The 16,021-nt window shown below is 43.7% G+C and overlaps 1 protein-coding gene across 2 annotated transcripts in view; it reads right to left on the reverse strand.

Annotated features, from left to right (window-relative positions):
- Positions 1-15,445, reverse strand: part of CLIP4 (CAP-Gly domain containing linker protein family member 4) — a 243,447-nt gene extending 228,002 nt beyond the window's left edge. For both annotated transcript variants that reach the window (XM_069236201.1, XM_069236200.1), the window contains exon 1: positions 15,320-15,445. The gene's annotated coding sequence lies outside the window, so the exon portion shown is untranslated. The remainder of the gene's footprint in view (positions 1-15,319) is intronic.
- Positions 15,446-16,021: the final 576 nt, after the last annotated feature.

Consider the following 16,021-nt stretch of genomic DNA (forward strand, 5'->3'; position numbering starts at 1 on the left):
GCAAACTGAAAATTGTTTGTGGACAATATGGCACTTTATTTAGCTGCTGATACGGCTAATATTAGATAGACTTTCATTAAAATTAACCAGTTTTCAGTAATCGGTGGTTATACAATAAATCATGCCAAAACTGAAGTGATATTATTTAAGTGCACTTCGGAGATACTACTCAGTAATATGCGGGCTCATTATTCACCATGAGAACCCATACGATATTTGGGAGTGTGGGTTTCTTCCAAATTAGAAGATCTTTATACTCTCAATTTCAAGACCACTTTGCAGAAGACGTGTGCACTAGTCTCTCAATGAAAAGACCTATCAATTATGGGGCAGCTGCACCAATCAAAATGTGTATACTTCCTCCATTTCTTTTTTTCTATTCACTAATATTCTGAGTAAGGTTCCGCAGGCCTCTGAGTTAGCAGATAGGGCAATTAGACAATTTCTCTGGTAAGGTAAGAAACCGAGACTCAAATTACAAGCTCTGCGGTTGCATTCTGAGGCAGGAGCGATCGCGCTACCTGATCTCAAAACTTACAATAAGGCGTCACTTTTCAATTGGCTGATTAGATCTTCCGTTTATCCCTCCATGGCGCAAATTGTTACTTAAATTTGACACTACAAGAATCAGAGATTGGCTTCTTTCCCTTTCTAAAGTTTCCCAGGCTCCCTAAAAAAAAAAAATCACAGTATAAAATACCTCACATAATTGTTGACTGATTCCAGAAAATTTGGGTTTAGTTATGAGCTCCCCAGTTTTCATCTCCAGATGAAGTTAGTAGAGTGTATCCCGCTGGGATTACAAGTAAGCATAACCCTGTGTGGGCGCTGGTCGGGTTTAGGCTTTCATCGGTTGCGGGACTTTTTGTTAATACGGGGCAGTTTGTTTTCTTGGCAGCATCTGAGCCGCATTGATACTAATATTTCACTTTTATTTTAGTTATATTCAAATTAAGAAGTTTTGTTTAGGCCATAGGGAGAGCGATAAACCAGTAGCAGAGAAACTCAGTCAGCTCCATTATATTTCTTCCCTCCAGGGTATCGGGAATTGGTACAGGCAACTGATTTCTGCAAAGAACACAACTTTAATCTGGATTCATCTTCGGATGATTTTGCGTAGCACAGGTTGCAATATCAATGCAAAGCAATGGCAGTTCTATAACCAGATAAGCCGTAAGGCAGTCAGAGCAGTGAGAAAAACCTCCCTGTTCAGTAAATGGATGTTATACCACATCCCAACAAAACGTCACAAGATATACCCGCAGTGTTGCCGATATGCTTTAGGTGTAATCAGGATACCGGAGATTGGCTGCACGTTTTTCTATGCCCTCTATTGAAGAAGTTCTGACAGGATGTCTTTCAGGAGCTAGAGTGTAAATTCAAAGTGATTTTTTTCTTCTGACTCCCAGATTGCGCTATTTGGCTGGGCAAGGCCAGCTTTAGATCTGAATAGTGGGCAACAACAGTTAGTATTTACTGCAGCCTTATTAGCCAGGTCATTAATTTTAGGCAATTGGAGGTCAACTAAAAGCCCTTAAATTACAGACTGGGAAATGAAAATTAATAGAGTGCAATATAGGGAAATGCTTTTCGTAATGAGGGTGGGTTTTATGGTCAGGTTTAACTAAATTTGGCAAAATTGGCGTACGTGAACACCATAGGCTTTTTTGGGTTAAGGAGGGTGGCACATGTGAGTTGTTTTTCCAATGTACATGTGTAAGGTGGAGAGGTCATTGAGATGTATGCAGTATTGCTGGGTGAGATATAAGATGTTCATTTATTTATTTATGTATGTCTATTTAATTTGATACAACTTGACAAAATAATGAAATGCTTTTGCTTTGTATATGTATCACTGCTACAATATAAAAATATATATAAAAAAAGGCTGGACAAATCTAACATGGTTTAAATATCACAGACTGTCACTTACTTTATGATTTAGTCACATCTATTAATGTTTCATAAATATTCCAATGGAACTGGCCATATCAGTAACTATATGAGATAATGGGAACAATCCTATAATTCGTACCTTTTCTTAAAGAAAAAAAAGAGAGAGAGATCAAGAAAGTCACCAAAGAGACTACGGGCCTGATTTATATATTGGCAGAGGGGTTACTCTGTCACAATGGTGACGGATATCCCATCCGACGAACTCTAAATCCCATTGGATATAATGGGATTTAGATATTGGCGGACAGGATATTCATCACCGTTGTGACGAAGTAATCCGTCAGCTAATATCTAAATCAGGCCCTGTCTCTCCTACAGTGACCCCCAACTTAAAGGTGATAGCCAGTAAGAGCACAGTTGCAGGTCAACTTAAACAATTTGGTCTAGTTACCTAAAAGGAAATTAAAACAACAACCTCCCACCACCACCACTAAGGCACCTGCACAAGTGATTGAATAATTAGGTTGGTTTACAGCTCAAGAGTCGGCTTAGCTATTCAACAGCTCTCTTATAATAAGATATGTCACAATGGCTTGGAAAACCGCAGTCGGGGTGGCACTGTTGAAAACATGTTCTGTACTTACTACTGACCTACTCTTACCCTATTTTGCTGCTACTATATACAAACTGCTAGAAACGTTAGTCTTTACAATGCAATGTTTTATCAAATAGCAAGGTCAATTATACTCCTTTCAAGCAGGTTTTCATCTAGGATGAAGCACGGTGCTGCTTGTGACATCTCTAATGACCTTTGAAGGATGGTGGATGACAACGTTATCGAAGTGAAGACTGTCTTAAAACTCCTCGCAACATTCAATACCATCAACCGTTCCTTCCTTCTAACCAGGTTCAATTATATGGGAATTACAGAAGCTGCTCTGCTAGGCATCGAATATTTTTTAAGTAATCAAAGTCAAACCGTCTCATTGGCCTCCTTCAAATCTAAGTCAGAGAGAAATGGCTGTAGCCTCCATCTTGTCCCCTCTGATATTTAATCTATGCATGCACCTGCTCACAGCGCTACATCAGCAAGCAGGAGCAACCACTGTTATAAAAACGCGGATAATACCGAGCTGATTTTCAACTTAGCAAGGAAATCATCCAACTCTCAGTTTGCCGCCCTTCAACTCTGACAAACTCGTTGGCCCTGGTCAGAGGATGATGGCAGTTTATTTTTTTTCCCAAACTTAACCCCATAAAAAACAATCTGTTAATCACCAAAAACAACCTCCATAAATATAATCCTGCTCCCTTCAAGTTAGCCGACAATTTCCTAAAATGTATCTATGCAGATGGTTCTCTCGAAGCACAGGTCGCTAGTCTACAGCCTCTGCTTGCATGACACTAAGACACAGAGGAGACAGCTAATTTTATCAGCCCGGATCTTGGTATACCAATGAACTCCTTGGTACAGTCCAGGATGAATGATGGTCATTCAGCCTATTCAAATAATCCACGGAAATTAATCAAACAGCAGCAACTGGTACAAAACTCAGCCGCTAGGCTTATCTCAGGCACCTCCAAGAGCGATCATATTAAAACCTGCCTCTTAACCATGTAGCTTCTTTGTCTGGGCCTCTTCTTCCCGTGTTGTTCATTCTCCTTGATTTTAGATCTAATTTTAGCAGTTGTGTTGATTCTAGAAAGCCATGGTGCCTATGGTGAATGATGTGCTTTACAAATTATAAATAAACTTATAGAGGAAAGAAATACGTCTAGCTGCCACAATCCTTCTGTGAAAGGCAGATTCCTTCCTCAAGCCTTTTGTCTGACTGTAGGGCACCCAGACAAACCCTGCCATTGGCACACAGGAATACTGCATCTGAGGGACAGATACATACATGGCAGCTTCTGTCTTGATATGTAGCCCTGGTCAACCATTTCGGACTATGTCTAGCATCCTGGACCAGAGAAATGGTCAGAGAGGGAAAACACAAATAGCTCACATTCCTCCTTTACAAGGTGATTAACAGAGCCTCCTAATTCGGTGAGACCGAACTAATATCTGCAAAAGGCACAAACAAAAAGCATATACACAGTATCTCCCATCGAATATCAGGCTGTAGTGCATTCTAACTACTATATTCTCGTATTTCATTCTACAATAACATGGTTCTTTTTTCCCCTTCCCTTGTCTCCAATTCTCCACCCTCATCCTTTCACAAGACTGTTAGACCGGACAGCCTTAGAATGGTCTTCCCCCAAACATTTTGCCTGCTTTCCTCACATTATTTGCTGATTTTGTTTAGTTGGCTTTAGGCCTGAGCACTTTACTACTGCTGGCCAGTGTTCAAGAGCATGTGCTCTCTCCCCTAAGCATGGCTTGATTGATACATCCACAATTGGCATATTTAGTTTAGTTGTAAGCCCCTACTAAAATGCACTACATGTGCCCAGGGCCGGTAAATGAATTGCTCTCTAATGGGAATACAGCACTGCTTGTACCACCTACTCAGGTAGCCCTTAAAAATGTTCCAGGCCTGTCATTGCAGAGCCTATATGTGCAGTTAGGCTGCCATGTCGACTTGGCATTTAAAACCACTTGCCAGGCCTTAAACTCCCCTTTTACTACATATACGTCACTCCTAAGACAGGCCCTAAGTAGCCTATAGGGCAGTGTGCTATGAAATTAAAAAGGAGAGCATGTACTTTTAAGCTTTACGTGTCATGGTAGTGAAAAACTCCCAAATTCGTTTTTAACTACTGAGAGGACTGCCTCTATCATAGGTTAACATTGGCCATTGCTTGTTACATTTAATACGCTGTAATTCCTAATTGAGAAGGTGTAAATATCTCATGTTTACTACCTATGGAATTGTAATAATAAATCCTCTTTAATGATAAAGTTGGATGTATTGTTACAATTTTAAAAATTTTACTTTTACAAAGTTGGTATTTTTCCTACTCTTAGCCATGTGTGCCTGCAGCCTGTCTCTAGTGCACGTCTGGGCTGGGTGACAGCTTAACTTTGTGCATTCCTTCTAGTCAGCCAGACACATGGGGAGCTTAGGTGTGACTGATGGGCCGTCTACATCCGACGGGCCATCCTGGGTAGGAAGGAAGGAAGGACACTTACACTTGAATGGGCAGTGTCCTACACCAAAGCAAAGGGCTGCATACTCCCCTGTAGTGAACCTGTAGCCAGGGCAGGAAGAAAGGACCTCTGTGCACTTCAAAGACCATTCTTTAAAGTCGCCTTCACTTCAAAGGCACTGGGTATCAGTACTGGACCTCCGACCAGACCATCTCAGCACACTGCTGGACCTGTGAAGAACTCTGCCAGGAACAAGGACTGCTGTACTGCTGCAAGGACTGCCACTCTGGACTGCTGCTCTGGAAGAACTGCTTTTCTGCTGTGCTGCCCTGCTGCTGGTTGCCATCTGTCTAGCTCATTTGAACCCAGAGTGATTCCAAGAGCTTGCTTCCTGTTTTCTGAAGTCTCAGGGAGACAACAGACTTCCAACTCACCTGCTACCGCTACTGGACCCATCTTCAACTAGCTCCTGAATCCCAAGAGGTGCTGCTCCAGTCCTGGGCCCTTAAAAGTGTTTTTTGACTCCTGAAATCAAGCTTTTGGGCTCTTTGTGACAGTAAATGGGCCCGCTCACACCAGAATTGCGTCACTTGCCTGAAGAAACAGCCCAAGCCGCTGTAAGCTCAATATGGGTACACTACAGTTGCAGGCCTGTCCATAGGATAACATGGGACTTAAGCCCGGGTAGACCCGGGTTGCTAGTTCCATTATGGTACCGCCTAGATATGTCAAGTTTGGTGTTAAACAACTTGCTTTCTCTGCCCCAACATGAATCTGGTGTTGAAGGATGGCTTGCATGTACCCAGGTGGCACACTAAAGGTAGCCCACCTGTTTGCTATCCTTCTTTGTGCTCTGACCGGTCAGCTCACAATTTGTCCCACGCTTGCAACTGCCAAGACAGATTTCTGACCTACTGCTAGACAGCATGGGCGCTCCCAGGTGTCAGACAAAAGCTGAGGCAGGAAGGAGGTCATTTCTCCCTACTCCCAGCCGGGCTAGTGAATAGAGCCATCAGGGCAGTGAGCTTCAAAGGCTTCACCATCTCTGATAGCCATCTGTGCTGTCTCCCAGTGGAGGAAACAGCCCTCCCGCTGCCCCCAGGCAAATCTGCTCATGGACAGGTGGGAAAAAAGGTATGCAGAGCTGTTCACACCCCCAGCAGGCTGACCACACCTTTAGGGTGAGCAGCCCAATCTGTGCACTAAATTTTGATTTTTGCCCTCTTGGGAGTGGCAGAAGAAAGGGTTTGGGGTAGCTAAAGGTGATCTGTCCCACTAGATGTGGTCACATCAGGGGGAATTAGCTGTGGGAGCTTGCTGCCCATTGGCCACTAGTCTCTACACCCCTAAATCCATAATTTAAGGGACACCCCTAACACCAGAACCTTAGTTCTGACCGACCAACTTTGAAGAAGGACAAGAGGAGCTTTGCATCACTGACAACCGGACTTTGCCCACTGCACCAAGGCAAAAGAGGGATACTCTGTCCCTGAGGCAACAGACTGGGAACTGCGTGAACGACCCTTGTACTTGGCTGAAACTCATCACTCCTGACCAGAAGGATCCTTGTGGGAGTCAGAAGAACCCTCAGACTCCCCTGGACTAGTGGCACCAGTCCCCTGCAAACTGCAGGTAAAAACGCTCACAGGATCCGAAGTTTCACCGGTCGTTGGGCCCGTCATGGGATTAACGAAAGTCAGGTGGTCCAGTGTCTTCTGGGAGTCGTAGTCAAGATCTGGACTAAGAGACTCCTGTTGGTATTATAATACCGAAATGCAATTATAAAGATAAGTGCGTGTACACTCTCCATATGTGTGTTACAGTAATACTGGTGTGATTTCTCAGTACTTGTCACTACAATGAAACTTAATAACATTGCTTCAAAAACAATTCTGGGAGTTGTAGTCCCACTTGGCTCCAAGTTTCAGTCTGCTACACGGCTCCCCGGAACCCTGTGAAGTTGACAAAGGATTTCAGCACCATTACCTCTGCCAAGGCTTGTTGGGAGCCAGTCTGGTAACTAACCCCCACACTCAGCATTGCAGGTGCAGGACAAAGAGTGCAACCTGCATCAGACATCTGCAACCCCGCCCCAGCTGACATTTTGCAATCCCTTTATCAGCATTGTTGTGTAAGCGGTAAAAACAGCACCAGCCAAAGTCCCGTTCAGCACCACGGACAGCCAGGACAACTGTGCACCTGGACAACACGTACAGGTAGAAGTGAACTGACTGCTGTGGCCTAGTCCCAGGACCCGCACAACCTTAACCTTGCAAGGGTTCCCCGCAGCTTGTTTGTCACCAGTGGCTTCCCTGCCATCAACGTCAACACGAGTCCCATTCAGTACCACGGACACCCAGGACAACACTGCACCTTGACGCAACTAGCAGGTAATTGACTGTCGAGATCAGGTCCTAGGAACTGCACAACCTTAACCCTATAAGGGTCCTGCACAACTCGCTTCCTAAGTAAATTTTTCCAACCAGTGATATTTCTCCAATAGACTTCAATGCAACGTTTAAATGACAGTTCTGCTGTGATTTAATGTTGCTTCTAAAATCTATAACTCGTTATGCTGATTCAATTCTGTTCATTTTGGTGTTTCTTTCGAGTCTGTCAGTCGTGTCAATTACTTTTTGTACACTGTACATGCTGGTGCTCTGATATGCTTAACACATGTTCCTCTAAGTAAAGGCCGACTGCTCTTTGCCACACTACCAGGACTGAGCTAAGGATTTACTAGTGTGAATCCAAGGACTATCATTGGGGTATTGTGAGAGTATTACATGGTGAGGACTAAGGCCCACACCATATAATAACCCACTTTCCTACAAGAGACAGCAACAACAAGGGACATAAAACGAGACATGACAGCACAGGTCAAAGCAGTCACCTCCACCAGTTTCCACCTGCTGAAGACACTACAAAAAATCTTCAAGTGGATACTGGAAAACAGTCACACAAGCCTGCATAACAAGCAGACGGGGCTATTGCAATGCACTGTACACTGAAATCAATAAACAGCTCATGAGTAGAGCCCAAACCATCCAAACCGCTGCAACAAGACATGTCCGCAGCCTCCTAAGACATAATTACACCTCCCCACACGTCAAGAAAATCCACGGGCTACCATACACAAACTCACCCACTTCAAACTTCTCATGCACACCTACAAGGCTCTACACAACCTAGGCCCCACTTACCTCAAAGCATGCATCCATTCCGTCAACACTCCTGGCACCTCCGCCCTTCCGGTCTCTCACTTGCGCGCATTCCCCACATACACAAGATCAGAGTAGGAGGTCACAACTTCTCACACATCGCCCGCAAAGTTTGGAAAGACATCCCCGACCACACAATGTCTTCTGTGTCATTCCTGGAATTTTGCGGAAAGCTGAAGACGTGGCTTTTCCATTAACTCCAGATAAAACCCCGTCTACCCATCGGCAAGCACCTGGATACCCTTGCGGGTGGTTAGTGTCCTATAAAAATCAACGTAGCATAACATATAAAACATGGTCACACAGCCGCTCTCCTGCTGCAACATTGCATTAAACCTGTGGTTGCTTTTTCTTTCTAATCAAAGAGAGATAATGATGGGACTTAAACTCGAGGCTTAACTTTTAGGAAAGTCATCAAGTCATGTCAGAGTTCTGTGTCATCAGAAGCAAATTTAGGCCTCTGTCTAACTCCACTGGTTTTTTAATTTCTCCAACTTGAGAATCCTTTGAATATATGTGATGGGGTACTTTATCCCATGTTTCACTACCACAGTTATACGCGCCAGAACAAGCCGATTGCTAATTTGTAGCAAATGCTATTCCCAAATGCTGTCCCTGGAACAGGCCCAGCAAAATACTGACAGGTGCAGTGTGTCCGCTGCCAACACTGCTAATGAACATTCAACTCGCAGCCTCTGCACAGCAGCTGTGTGCAGGAATGCCTCGACACTCCAGCCGCAGAGGAGCAGCTTTTGTTTTAAGCTCAGGCGCAGTGCTTAAAATAGGAAGAAACTTGGAAGCCTCAAGAAACCTCCCTTATTTTATTCAGAGGGACAGTGTTGGCTGTTCTCAGCAGCACTCCTCTACTTTTTTCCCTGTGCTTGCCTTTAGTTCTAAGGGATCATGGTACTAATGCTTGCAATCATAAAAGCCCTAAGTGCCTTAGAGAGACAGGAGTAAAATAAATCAGAAAGTATTTAAAATATTGTTGTTATTGCCCACACTTTAGGACCAGCTTTGCCCCCTCAAGTGATTTTCCCTACACAAAAATAGGTACCTGTTGCAGGTCCATTAAACATGAAGAGTGGAAGACACTCCACCCCGCGACCCATTCCTGCGCAGTGAGAACATGTCCACAAGGACAGCAACATCAGATGCTCCCAGAGACCAGCAATCACCTGGGAAACATGAGGGAGAATAAACCAAGCCAAAGCAGAGGCAGAGTCAGGCTGGGACTGTTTCCCTTGCATAAAGCAAAATCCAAAACGTAAACCCGCCCATGCGGAAATGGCATGCTCCTTTGCAGAACCGGTTTTCTTTTAGGTTTAACTCTGTTTTATTGGGGTTTTTTGTAAAACAAGGGTATACTACAACAGCAACCCACCTACAGCCAATGGCCAGCAGGGGATATTAAGAAAAAATGCATAGAATAACTGGTTAAGAAAAACAGGAAGGATGGAAGAAGAGAGTAAGGTAGAAGGAGGATAAAAGAGGGGAAAATGGATGCTCAGCGGATCCTTGATTATGCCATGTAGATCACCTTGGGAGGAATAAGGGGGACGTTTCAACTATGGTTAGCCTGTCCTGCCAATCATTAGTCTGGGTTGTCTGCGTGAGCTGCAGTGTACGGAAATAAGCTGGGCAGCTCAGTTCGTTGAACTCAGTAGACAGGAATTTGATACATGGTGCCCAGGTTTTGTCAAATTGTGGTAACCCTTGGGCCACCACCGCCGTCAGTTTCTCCATTCCCAAGAGGTTCCACAATTTGTGAAGCCAGTCTAATTTCGTCGGGATTCTATCTGTGCCCCAGCGGTAAAGAAAGACTTGTTTACCCGTGCCAAGTATTAGGGTTATGGACCCCCTTTTGCCGATTTTAGCAGATAGGTTAATGCATTTGGGAGACCCAACAACCCAAAGCTGAGTAGCTCAGTGTCATACCTATGAATCTTGGGTCAGTGCCAGAGCAGGTGTGCCAATCTGGCATATTGCTGCCAGCATCCGGCGTCCCCACCCGGTTTCCACTGCGCCACCCTTGCCGACAGGTAGAACCAGTAATGAGCTATTCTAAGCAACATTACTTTACCTGAGGTGCCACATGTCGAGGTGCGTGCTCTATGTAGGTCATGCCATTCAGCGAGTGTAAATGTGCGCTCGCGCTCACACTCCCAGCGCTGCTGTGCCGGCGATTTAGAGTGGCTACTGGCTAAATGAAGAATCTGTACATGTCCAACAGAATGCATCTGTCAGAGTGGCGTATGAGGAGCCATTTCTCAAATACTGTGAGTGGCCAACTGGCGTGCGGGAAAATATGAGACTGCAAAACCCAGTGGCGAATGGCACAATTTTTTATTTTTTTTAGATCTGGTCTAAAGACACCTTTAGCTCTGTCATCAGCCTCATATAAATCAACATATTTTTAAATTAAAAAAACACAAACAAGTATACATAGAATAGGGAATTTGGGTGAGCCACCTTCATCCACTGATTTCTTTATCATTCATTCAAATGTTGTTTCCGCTGACCACAGTATACATCATGGGGGTAGGAACCAGCTAACTTCTATCTCTAGCTCTCCTGCACTGAGTGATGGCATTTGTCTTCCACACATGAACATCCACCTAAAAATGCACACTCAATGCCTCAAAACTTTACTTTGCTAAAGATTTTTTCTTACAATTCTTTATTTTTTAAAGTTTTTCTAGTAGACCTTGTATGCTTAAATTATACAATAATAACTGATTTGGAATGTGCATTAAAACTATTGTGCACTGTTCCACATACACCTGCCAGCTAGGAAGCGCTGATACTGTTCAATAAAAATCATATGTGATGGTTACTCTTTCAATAAAAAAAAAAACTTTTATTGCAAGCATATATCTGTCACGTATGGGTGGGAGCATGCTGTGTTTTTTCTCTTCTTTGTTTGTGGTGCATAATTACAATGAAAAATATAAAAATAACCATCCCACCAGCTTGCCAAGGCCAGGCTAACTGGCTTTAGCAATGTTTATTTTAACATATGGGGTGCATACACACACACACAAACAAACCAATACTGTTTTATAGTCTTGTAGTACCAATGTTCCTCTGAGGTATACCGTATTTATCGGCGTATAACACGCACTTTTTCTCCCTGAAAATAGTGGGGAAATGATGTGTGCGTGTTATACGCCGATATAATGTTAAGGTTTTTTTTTCTGAAATGTCCTCTTAAAATGAGGTGCGTGTTATACGCCGGTGCGTGTTATACGCCGATAAATACGGTACTTACTCAGTTGTGTTTATGCATCGTAGCAGAATGGAAAAATGAGCTGGCTGCAACAAGAGTTTCTCTGTGACTTTTACCATACTAGTAGCAATTACAAGTAAACTATTTTACCAGATATGTCTACTAGCTCAATGTGTCAGCCGGCGCTATGGATTAGGGGAAAGAGACACCAGCTGCTTAGATCTACGTGCAGCCAGCAATTCTCAGGTTATAAATACTGCCATATTAGCTCAGATGATTCATGAAGTCGCGACAGAGGGCTGTAGCTATACATTATTCACAGAAAGCCATCACCCTAAATTATCTTACATGAAATAACGTTCTTACAGAAGTATGTGCAAAATCAGCAGGTTTGAATTCAAGAAACATAACGCAGCAGCTTTCAGCATGATTGCAAGAATCGTTTTGTAACTCACAGGTCAACGTTTCCTACCCAAGAACAATTTTTGGTGGGTTAATAACTGAATCCTTGAAGGCCAAACTGAACTATTGGGCTTTTTTAAACAAGTGCCACCGAGATTGCTAGCACTTTAAGCTGGTTTGTACTGTGTCTTGTACATAAGGTAATTATTGGTAAAATTATACACAAACACTTCTATGCATAAGGTACATTAAACTGAATTTGCATGGAATATTACACTGGATATGCTTGTTATCTTGGATTTGACAAGATGCAGCCTATCTTTCAGTAATTAATTGCTGCTGTCTCTTCTTGTTCTTCTGGCATCTTCACACACATCTTCCTTAAATCTACTTTGTGCTTTTATAGAATTTGAAAGATTACCATGTATCCATGTTGTTTTATCTCTAGTGCAACTTCTAGACAGAATGCATCTCGGTTCCCCTGGCAGCCGTCTGTGTACAAGGCATGGGCTGACAGCTTGCCCAGCAGTGCTGGCTTCTGACACCTACTCCAAGACATGCCTCTTGACGGAAGGCAATTGCATTACTGATTGTCCCTGAAGTAGTGAGAATACAGAGCCGCCCTTCCCAAACTTTTCAGAATCACAACCCAATTTGTAGACCAACAAACTTTTGTGACCCACCTACCTTTAATGGACATCAGACAGGTGATTTTTTTTTATAAAACAAAAATAATTACATTAATTTGCAGAAATCCACTGAAACGGCTACTAAACGTATAAAGACATACAGTTTTACTGAGAAAACTATTGTACACAAATTATAATGTGAGGAAATGGAGTTTCCATGAACATTTATAGTTGGTGCATCACTAAGTAAAATGTATTGATTTATTTTGATCCTATTAAAATCTTTGTTTCACTTTACAATTACAAAAACAAATGTTTCCTTATTGCTTTCCTAACTACTGAATGTGTACAGTTCATATGTGAGTATTTTTATTTTGTTGTGTCTTACGAAAAAAATTGAATCCCACAGCTTCACCTCTCACACTCCCTGTACCCCAGCAAGATTCTCACATAATTCACGTTACTTTTCATTTTCTGGCTGCTAAGTGAGAGGGCTTTGTAAGCGTGGATTCCCTTGTTAAAATAATATAAGCAGCAATTTGTTAGGAGACATAGTCAGACATTTGACCTGTCAATAAAAACACACTGCAAATCCAACAAGATAAATAGTGATGAGTTTAAAGGACTGTTTATTTATTGCTTGAATTTTCACGACCCACCAAAAATTGGCTCGCCTACAATTTGAAAAAGACTTGCATAAGTACGCTGTAGTTCTTTAGATCTTGAATTACTCGCAGGTGTGTTTTTCAATGAAAAGCTGTCTGACATCTCCAAGGACAGGCTAAAAGCTGAACTAGAGTGCTAAAATTCTGGCTTTCAGATTCTGCAACGTAAATACGGATGAGCGACAGGCCTAAACCTTCTCTACAGCAACTATGTTTAGGCTTCATACCTAATCCACCCAAATAAGATAGCAAAGCAGCCCTACCAGCCATAGAAAGTGAAAAAAAAAAATACAACAGGAAAAGAAGGAAAATCAGTCTTCTGCACCTGTACCATCAAGGGAACCAAGGCTCACAAAAGGAGCATGGAGTTGTAGCATCAAAATGCCTTCTAGACAAGCCTGTTTCAGTAATGAATTAGTAGGACTGGATGTCCTAATTCCAGGTGCTAATATTTCATCGGTTTAAGAGGAGGACCATCATATCTATAACCCACCCGTAGACCCAGCCTGAAACTATCAAAGACTGGGAGTTCGAAATAGTACGAGTTGTACTACGAGTTGTACACTGACACCCTTATGGGACTAACCTAAAAACCAAGTTTTGTAACCAGGGCTTATGGTACAACCCTACCTCTCTGAACCTTAGTCTGGATGACATATAAATCCCTTATCGGGTCCCTATTGCTCCCGTATATTGCACTACCTCAAAAACTGCTGATTCCATGTTTGTATCTTTCACCTCACACTTGAAAGAACTTATTCTGGGTGGACGGGCATTTTATTCTCTCTATGATTTCCTTCTGAAACAGTATGCTTATAAGTTTGCTGGGTATTTGAATTTTACATTCGGCTTCTGAAGTGTTTTGTTGTCTACACCACTGTGTTCTATACTGAAAAATGGACACTGATCCATAGTCAGTGCGATTATTGTTTGCTATAATGCCGGAGCCAGAATGCCCCATGTTGCGCATTATTAATCCACCCCTATGTATATATTAGCCAAGAGAAAAAGAGCAGAGAACACTCTACAGGTAGCGATGTTCATACCAGCAAAAGGTCAAGATCTAAGAATCCTTTCCACCTGCTACGTGTGCCAGAATTCTGTGTTTCTAGTCTTTTTTTCGATCTTTCTGCTGTCACACCAACACAGCCGTAAGTGGACAGTATGGTTCCACAAATCTCATGGCTAGTGACACAAGTTATGTTTGGGACTCTTTTAACGAGGGGTGTTTAGGTGTACTGCAGTAATATCTCATTTGACAGCAATACAGCAGTTCTTGACAACTACATTTCTTTACAGTAATCTAGCATTACTAGAATTGCTCCACACTATCAGCATTTTCTGGCCTTTGAATGACTTGATATGTATGGTTCTAGGGATAAGCAAAAGTACTTTAGCAGATCCTTTATGCACAACTATTATATATTTTCTAAGCACAAGGCAAAACGTCTACCCTTTGGACAATTGCTGCAACGTATTACCGCTTAAAAGCGTTTTTACAAGCAAATACAATTACTAAAAAATACTTTTGGGGTTTGAATTTCTATGAGGAGTGCCTTTGTAAAGCACTCCAGAAATCCTTGAGCTTGCTCAGAATAATATCAAATTGACATCACATATTTTCTTGTCCGCGCGGCTGTTGCAACTTTTTGCCTCTCTCTTATTACACGCGACCTCACACTCGTTACACATCTCTAAACTCTTGGAATGGTTACACTTAAAGTCCCTCCCCTTGCACAAGTGATATGACAACCAGGACATTGTTATGCACACGTGGTCTGGCACAGGCGATAGGACACCGACTGCCCCCGCTGTGCACATGCGAGCCCCCGTTAGCCTGCTCCATGCACGGGTGATGCGCCCCCTTTTTGCACACCATTAAGGTGAGTCACGCTGCCCTGCTCGGTGCACAGGAGATCTCACGTGATTATTCAGCAATAAGAACAAGAGAAAGAGCTCACAACCAATGCTCAGCTCTGTGCACGAGAGGAATGGCACTAGCATCACCCACTCTGCCCTCCACCAACAGGTGAGCTGTCACTCACTGCCCGTGCACGCCGACAAGCGGCTGCCAGACTAACCCAAGGCTTTCCATACACTGTGCTGCGTGCATGCAACACAAAGGTGCAGAGGATAACCGGCTCACGAGGCACACCGTCATAACGCGTTGGCTCATCACCTACCGCCACTGCTTCAGGTCTACATGGCCAGGGGAGCTGCGCTCCTTTCCTCCGGTGAAAACAAGCAGCGAGATACTTCACTCCTGCGCATGCGCAGCTGTCAGTGTCACCTACTCGACATCAACCTGGCCGACCAATCAGAAGCCAGCAATGCCAGAGCCAAATCAAACCCAAAGGCCGCCAATGGGCGAGGGTGCTTGGGCTACAAGGCCACGCCTCTCTCCTCCGCAGCTCGTCGTCCATTACGTCATAGAGGCAATGGCAGGAGGAGGTCCGAGCATAGTCGCCGTTGCGGCGTGCGCGTCCCGTGACAAGGGAGAGTAGAGACCGCCCCCTCCAATCCAGCAGACAGAAAGAACAAGGCGAAGCTCCGCCCCGCGCACGAGGTAGGCAGGACCTGGAGCATGTGCGCCCAATCTGGGCAGGGCTACGGCTTGGTTAACCAATAATGAGAAGCGTTGGGCGTGGTCTGCACGAGGCCTAGTCCAGTGCCGCCCAGCAGGAGGTGTGGTGATTCTATGGTGCTGCTGATTGCTTTACATGAACAGCGACGGAGAGCATAGCTACCGCTTACTCCCGCGAAAATGACAATCTTTACGTAACTGAGTTTTTGTAATAGCATAGTTTTAACTACTGGCCTGCGAGAGTTCGCTGGGTGCCTTCTGCCTACTGGACAAGCGCGCGTTTGAAGAATTGCGTCACTTA

This window comes from Pleurodeles waltl, chromosome 5, assembly GCF_031143425.1.
Source record: "Pleurodeles waltl isolate 20211129_DDA chromosome 5, aPleWal1.hap1.20221129, whole genome shotgun sequence".
Taxonomy (NCBI): Eukaryota; Metazoa; Chordata; class Amphibia; order Caudata; family Salamandridae; genus Pleurodeles; species Pleurodeles waltl.